Source organism: Cebus imitator, unplaced genomic scaffold (genome assembly GCF_001604975.1).
Source record: "Cebus imitator isolate Cc_AM_T3 unplaced genomic scaffold, Cebus_imitator-1.0 Scaffold72, whole genome shotgun sequence".
NCBI lineage: Eukaryota > Metazoa > Chordata > Mammalia > Primates > Cebidae > Cebus > Cebus imitator.
In genome coordinates, this window is record NW_016107387.1 from 1,712,645 (window position 1) to 1,720,599 (window position 7,955).

The following is a 7,955-nucleotide window of genomic DNA, read 5'->3' on the forward strand; positions in this document are numbered from 1 at the left end:
GCTCTTGTTACCCAGGCTGGAGTGCAATGGCGCGAGCTCGGCTCACCGCAACCTCCGCCTCCTGGGTTCAGGCAATTCTCCTGCCTCAGCCTCCCGAGTAGCTGGGATTATAGGCATGCGCCACCATGCCCAGCTAATTTTTTGTATTTTTAGTAGAGACGGGGTTTCCCCATGTTGACCAGGATGGTCTCGATCTCTTGACCTCATGATCCACTCGCCTTGGCCTCCCAAAATGCTGGGATTACAGGCGTGAGCCTCCGCGTCAGGCGGAAATACAATTCTTAATGCAGGTTATCAAGCCTTGTCTCTCCAGCTTCTCTCTGCTCTCTCTCTCTCTCACTCTTTTGCTCTCTCTATTTGGTTCTCTTTGTTTTAGATATACTGCATTTTTTTTTGAATGCTCAGCTGCTACATTTTCCTTCCTTCCTTCCTTCCTTCCTTCCTTCCTTCCTTCCTTCCCTCCTTCCTTCCTTCCTTCTTTCCTTCCTTTCTTCCCTCCTTCCTTCCCTCCTTCCTTCCTTTCTTCCCTCCTTCCTTCCTTCCTTCCTTCCTTCCTTCCTTTCTTTCTTTCTTTTCTCAGCCAAGTCAGTACATTTTTTTTTCACAGCATTCTGAGGTTAATTAACATACAATAAACTGTGCATGTTTAAAGCATACATTATTATGCCTTTTGACGTTTGCACACATCCTTGTTGCCATCATCACAATCAAGAGAATTAAAACTTCTACCACACTCCAAAGTTTCCTTTTGCCCCTGCATAATTCTTCACTCCCCAGGTCCCTCCCCATCTTCTATCCCTAGGTAATACCTGACATAATTTGTCATTAACAGATTAGTTTGCATTCTATAAAATTCTATTTAAATGCAATTTAGAGTGAGCAACCATTCAGGTTTTCCTGGGACTGAGGAGTTTCCTTTCTTTCCTTTTTTGAGATGGAGTTTCACTCTTGTTGACCAAGCTAGGGTGCAATGATGCAATCTCAGCTCACCACAAACTCCGCCTCCCAGGTTCAAGGGATTCTCCTCCCTCAGCCTCCCTAGTAGCTGGGATTACAGGCATGTGCCACCACACCCAGCTAATTTTGTATTTTTAGTAGAGAGGGGGTTTCTCTATGTTGGTCAGGCTGGTGTCGAACTCCTGACCTCAGGTGATGTGCCCACCTCAGCCTCCCAAAGTGCTGGGATTACAGCTGTGAGTCACCGCACCTGACCAACTGCTACATTTTCTTTTACGTCAACACCTTCGCAAACGTTTTGTTCATCTCTCCTCACTCACCTTAAGAGCGATTAATTTTCCTTCGAGTGCTCTCCTTATCGTTTCTAGGATAATTTTTGGACCCCAGAATTAAATTAGGCTTACCTGCTATATGCTTCTGTGGCACTCTGCGATTCTTCATAGTAAAACCCCATGTACTTAAATCATTTATTTAAAAAAATTCCCCACTGTAAACTCCACGAAGCCAAGGGACTCTGTGTACCTTCATTCTATCCCCAGCATCTGATATAGTCCCTGGCACATAAGAGCTTACATAAGTATTTGTTAAGTCAATTGAATAAACTAATAGCAACATTTCCCATTGCGGTGTCTGTTAACTAAAGTGTGTGTTACAGGGATAAGACTTTTTCCCAAGGCTGTGGTATTTGGCACTTCTCTACGAGGTATTCGGCTCTATGTGCTGTTGCTGATGCCTAGAATGCTATTCCTCTCCTCTGCTACCACACACACATTTTCAGTTCTCATTTTCTCCGCTCACTGTCTCGTTCTTTGCCTGACTAGTTCCCATCTATCCTTTAGGTCTCAGATTAAATATCATTTCCTTTGAAAATATTTCTTCCAGTCTCCAGACCGCATCAGACTCACTCTTTTATACTATCATGATAACCGATTCTTTTTTTATTTAACTTTCATTTTGAGTTCAAGGGTACATGTGCAGATTTGTTACACAGGTAAACTTGTGTCATGTGTATCTGTAGTACAGATTATTTCATCACCCAGTATGAAACCTAGTAGTTGTTATTTTTCCTGCTCCTCTCTCTCCTTTCTTTCCTCACATAGGCCTCAGTATGTGTTGTTCTCCTCTATGTATCTCTATTTTTCATCATTTAGCTCCCATTTATAAATGAGAACATGAGGTACTTGGTTTTCTATTTCTGCATTAGTTTGCTACGGATAATGGCCTTCAGCTCCACCCTTGTTCCTGCTAAGGATATGATCTCATTTTTATGGCTACATAGTATTCCATTGTGTATAGGTACCACATTTCCTTTACACGTCTACTATCAATGGACATTTAGGTTGATTCTACGTCTTTGCTATTGTGAATAGTACTGCAATGAACATACACGTGTGAGTGTCTTCATGATGGAATCATTCATATTCCTTTGGGTACATACCCAGTAATGGGATTGCTGAATTGAATGGTGTTTCTGTTTTGAAACACACACTTTAGTTAACAGACACCGCAATGGGAAATGTTGCTATTAGTTTATTCAATTGACTTAACAAATACTTATGTAAGCTCTTATGTGCCAGGGACTATATCAGATGCTGGGGATAGAACGAAGGTACACAGAGCCCCTTGGCTTCACGGAGCTTACAGTGGGGAATTTTTTTAAATAAATGATTTAAGTACATGGGGTTTTACTATGAAGAATCGCAGAGTGCCACAGAAGCATATAGCAGGTAAGCCTAATTTAATTCTGGGGTCCAAAAATTATCCTAGAAACGATAAGGAGAGCACTCGAAGGAAAATTAATCGCTCTTAAGGTGAGTGAGGAGAGATGAACAAAACGTTTGCGAAGGTGTTGACGTAAAAGAAAATGTAGCAGTTGGCCAGGTGCGGTGACTCACACCTGTAATCCCAGCACTTTGGGAGGCTGAGGTGGGCACATCACCTGAGGTCAGGAGTTCGACACCAGCCTGACCAACATAGAGAAACCCCCTCTCTACTAAAAATACAAAATTAGCTGGGTGTGGTGGCACATGCCTGTAATCCCAGCTACTAGGGAGGCTGAGGGAGGAGAATCCCTTGAACCTGGGAGGCGGAGTTTGTGGTGAGCTGAGATCGCATCATTGCACCCTAGCTTGGTCAACAAGAGTGAAACTCCATCTCAAAAAAGGAAAGAAAGGAAACTCCTCAGTCCCAGGAAAACCTGAATGGTTGCTCACTCTAAATTGCATTTAAATAGAATTTTATAGAATGCAAACTAATCTGTTAATGACAAATTATGTCAGGTATTACCTAGGGATAGAAGATGGGGAGGGACCTGGGGAGTGAAGAATTATGCAGGGGCAAAAGGAAACTTTGGAGTGTGGTAGAAGTTTTAATTCTCTTGACTGTGATGATGGCAACAAGGATGTGTGCAAACGTCAAAAGGCATAATAATGTATGCTTTAAACATGCACAGTTTATTGTATGTTAATTAACTTCAGAATGCTGTGAAAAATGAATATACTGACTTGGCTGAGAAAACAAAGAAAAGAAAGAAAGAAAGAAAGAGAGAGAGAGAGAGAGAGAGAGAGAGAAAGGAAGGAAGGAAGGAAGGAAGGAGGGAAGGAAAAAATGTAGCAGTTGAGCATTCGAAAAAAAATGCAGTATATCTAAAACAAAGAGAACCAATAGCTTATATTTTTTACAGTATATTCTATTGGTTAATGTTTTTGACCCATACTGTGATTATTCTCCTTTGAATAACTGAATTTATTTTATTCACATTTATTGATATGCTACCTTTGTTTGCCTTTGTTTCTGTAGTTTCATTTTGTATCATGTTTTCTGTTTTTACTCATACATTTCCTTTAAAAAGCATTTATTGAGCATTAACAGTATACCAAGTATGATGTTGGATGCTGGGATACAGCAGTGAACAAAAAAGAATTTCTGCCTTCATAGGATTGACTTCTAGTTAGGAGAGGCAAAAAAATTATAATAATAACAACAAATAAATTTGCATGTGGTGATAAGTGCGGTGGAAAATAAAACAAAGTAGGAAAACAGGAAGAAGCAGCATGGTTATGGGAAGGAGCGCTGCTACTTATTTAGGAAGGTCACTCAGGGAGTCACGCTGATGTTTATTTTAAATGACTTCATTATAAACACTCCTTTGTTTTCTTCTATTGCGATGTGTATTTGTTTTGCTGTGTGTGTTTTCCATCTGATACATATCTTTATACAATTGTCTAACCATATACCTATGTCTTTATGTTTATGATCTTCAAATAGTAGCTGTTGATGGTTTCTATGAAAGGTGAGGAAACCAAAGAAATGATGCTTTCTTTAGCATCTCTCCTGCCCACATCTGTTTGATTTTGTTAAAGTTATGGCGTAAGATTGTCCCATGAGACTTATGAGAATTCTGATATGTGAGAAGTTCAGATTATGAGGCATCTTCTGGCAACCACATTTAAGAGCAACTCAGTCCTAGTGAAAGCTACTATGCAGCCATGTTCTTAGTATAGTTTGCACAGGTTTTAGTAAGTCCTGGCAGGTCCATGACGTGCTAGTGTGTAGCAGTGATTATCCTTGGATTATTTGCGTTATTTGTCCTAATTTGGGGGGTCATTTACTATTTATTTTTAATTTTAATTTTAAAAATTTTCATGTTTTTAGAAACAGGGTCTCGCTCCTCTGTCACCCAGGCTAGAATTCAGTAGTGCAATCACAGCTCACTGCAGCCTTGAATGCCAGGGGCTCAAGCAATCCTCCTGCCTCACTAAGTACTAGGATTACAGGCATGAGCCACTGTGCCCGGCCTTATTTTTATTTAAATTAAAGATTCAATTACGCAAACATTGAGTAGATATATTTTATTTGTAATTGAATGAAGAAGTACAATTATAATTATGTTTTTATTTTGATAATTCACTTTATAAGGATTTTTAAGGAAAAGATTATCCTCCAAATAGAAAATTTTATTGTTTTCTACTTTTTCAGCACTAATAACAATTTATGTTGTTTTCTGTGGCTAGAGTTTTCAAAATTCTTGGTTTAAGTTGGTTTAATGAACATTTTCAATTTTGCGTCAGGTCTTTTCATTTGTCTCTTGGAAATCTCAATTATCAGATACTTTGTTTTTTTCCCACAGGGACTTACGGATGTTATGTTTATTTTGTTTCTGCATATTTGAATATGTGTGTCTTGCTGTCAAACATGGGTCCCATTCCTTAACTGAGGAGTTGAGACATACATCGCCCTAGAGAACTTTGAACCCAGTTCGATTCTTTCTTTTGTCCCATAGGTAGCTTTAAAAAAATATATGTGTTTATTTTGCTTGGTTATTTATTTATTGAGAAGCTGGGGAGAGGTACAGAGGAGTTGCTGGTAGTTATAGAATACTACCTGTAATCACAGAAGTCAAAAAATGTAATGGCTGTGTTTTGGTTGATCAAGTTTTCTTGGGACACAGTGTGATCTTCCAATCAGAAGACATGCATCTACCTCTGTTTTAGAAAACATCTTCTCTCCTATGTTTGGATATTTTATTTCTACTATATTTCTTCAGTTTCCTTTGTTGGGGAGGTTTCACAAATTACATGCATGTTTAGCCACTATGTCTTATTTTCTGTGTAACTCTTTGGCTTTTCCACATATTTTGTTCATTTCTTTCTTACTCAGCCTGTCTTTCATGTCTCTCTTAAAATAAAGTATTAATTTTAATTTCAGCACGGCTTTAGCTTTGAATTTTTTTTCTCTTCTGCATTTTCACCAGAGCTCTTTCAGTTCACATTTATTTCTTTGTATTGCCTTATCATGTCTTCTTTCATCCCTATATCTCTTCTTTGAGCTCTGATTTTTGTAGGCACCGTTATAAATTCTTTGACTCTGAATAAATGTTTGTTTGTACTGTTGTTCAGGTTGCAGAGTAATTCTTCTGAGGTCTATCCTCCATCTGGCTTTTGTTTGGGATGCTTCTTTCTTCCATCCAGTTATATCCACACGTATTTCTCAGGCTGGCTCTTTTCTGATTATTACTTATCTCTAAATGGGAGTAGTTATTTTCCTGGGTCAAGCATTTGCTAAAAAACTGGAAGGGGGGAGTACAGGAGGACATTTGACAGGGCACAAGGCACTCTTAATCTAACTTTGGAATGGGTTTCTGTTAAGAGCTCAATTTCCTCTTCCTTTATCCATTAAGAATGACTACATATTTCACCTGTGTGTAATATGTAGTCGTACTTATAGGATGGGATTTAGTGTGTATTGCATTTCAGTAGATGGTGACTGCTACCTCTCTACCGTGCCATACAGGCCACTGGCTTTTCACAAAGATACTGTGTCTGTGTAATTTATCATCCAGCGCCAGCTCTCCCTGTCACTAGATAACATGGAATGGGACTTGGGGATGTTTCCAATGCCCAGCGGTCCCCACATCCAGACATTCCAGCAAGGAGCCATTGGCTGGCCTTTTTCAGGTGATGGAATCTCCATTTGGAGTACTCTGCTGTGGAGTATGTTTACTCTTGATATCTGCCACCAATTTGATCCAACTTTCATTTTGTTTAGCAGCTATATTTTGTAGTTTGTGGTTGCAGATGCCTCTCAGTTTCATGAGGCTTTCTCTTCCACGTTTTTTCATTCTTCTTGTTGCCTTTAATTGATTTTAGGAAGGAGAGTTGGAAAAAACATTTTTACTCTATTGTTAATTAAACAGCCAGTGTCCTTCCCCCCTGCCCCCCATATACTTTCTTAGTTTTTGCAAACTGGAACTAAAAATATGAGGGTCATTGCCTCTCATCTGCACATTTGTTTCCTCTCTTGTGTATTCTTGCAATGTACTGGCTTTGGACTTGAGTCAGGGCATTCTTTCATCCTCAAAATATGTATGGAACACCCATTCGGTGCCAGAACCCTGACCAAGGTTTTGTAATTCTTACACTCATAAAGTATACAGTCCAGAAGCAGCTAAACATCAACCAACCAAACAAACAAAAAATCCAGAAAATTAATATAAAATTAAGAATTACGCTAAATGATCTAGATGGACTACTCTCCAGGGCAAATTTCTGTGATAATGGAAATGTTCTGTACCTACATGCCCAATATGGTAGCCACTAATTGCATATGATTATTGAGCAGTTTAGATGCAGGCATTGTGCTGAGGAATTGAATTTCAAATGTTATCTAAAGTAATTAATTTACATTTAAATACCCACAGGCAGGTAGTGATTACTTACTGAACAGTACAATTCTGGAGGTAAAGGACAAGGAGTATTAGTTAGAACAACAGGGGGGAAGTTTAGTTAAAGGTGTTCACAAGAAAGACGTTACATTTTATTTGAGACACGAAAGGTAAGAAGTGGATATCTAGGTGAAGGATGTGGAAGAACATCATTAGAAACTGAAAGGAAAAAGTGCATAGGTCTTGAGGGAGGAGAACGCTTGATGTATACAGGAATTGAAAGAGAACCAGTGAGGGGGCAAATTGACGCAGGGTGAAGGCAGTGTAAGACAAAGTTCACTACCCAATGGCAGGGTTCAGGCTCTCCAGATCCTGATAACCAAACATTAACTTTTTGCCGCGTTATCAGGGTTTGGAATGGCTAAAATCAGATTGAACTCACACTACTCCAAAAGATTTGAACTGTCTCATGGTCTACACACATGTAAAAATTGATTATATGTACAATTAGCTTTAAAATAATGATGTTTCCCCCACACCATGCAGTGTGCTGCTAATGAAAAAAATATTAAAACATTTACATGCTGTATTAGAAAGTAAAAACTTTATAAATAGAGTAAGAGAGAAAGGGAAAGGCTAAGGAACCAGCAATGAACTTCAGAAGGAAAAAGGGATTTGGATTCAGGTCATCTTTTTTCTATTTTTACATTCTCTCCAGTGACTGACAGTGTTGCCTACTTTGTCAAATCAAAACAAGGCAACATTTTATTAAAAAGTGGTCTGTGCTCCACCTATCCTATTCATTTGCACAGAGGAGTTTTAGGGCAGAAGACTA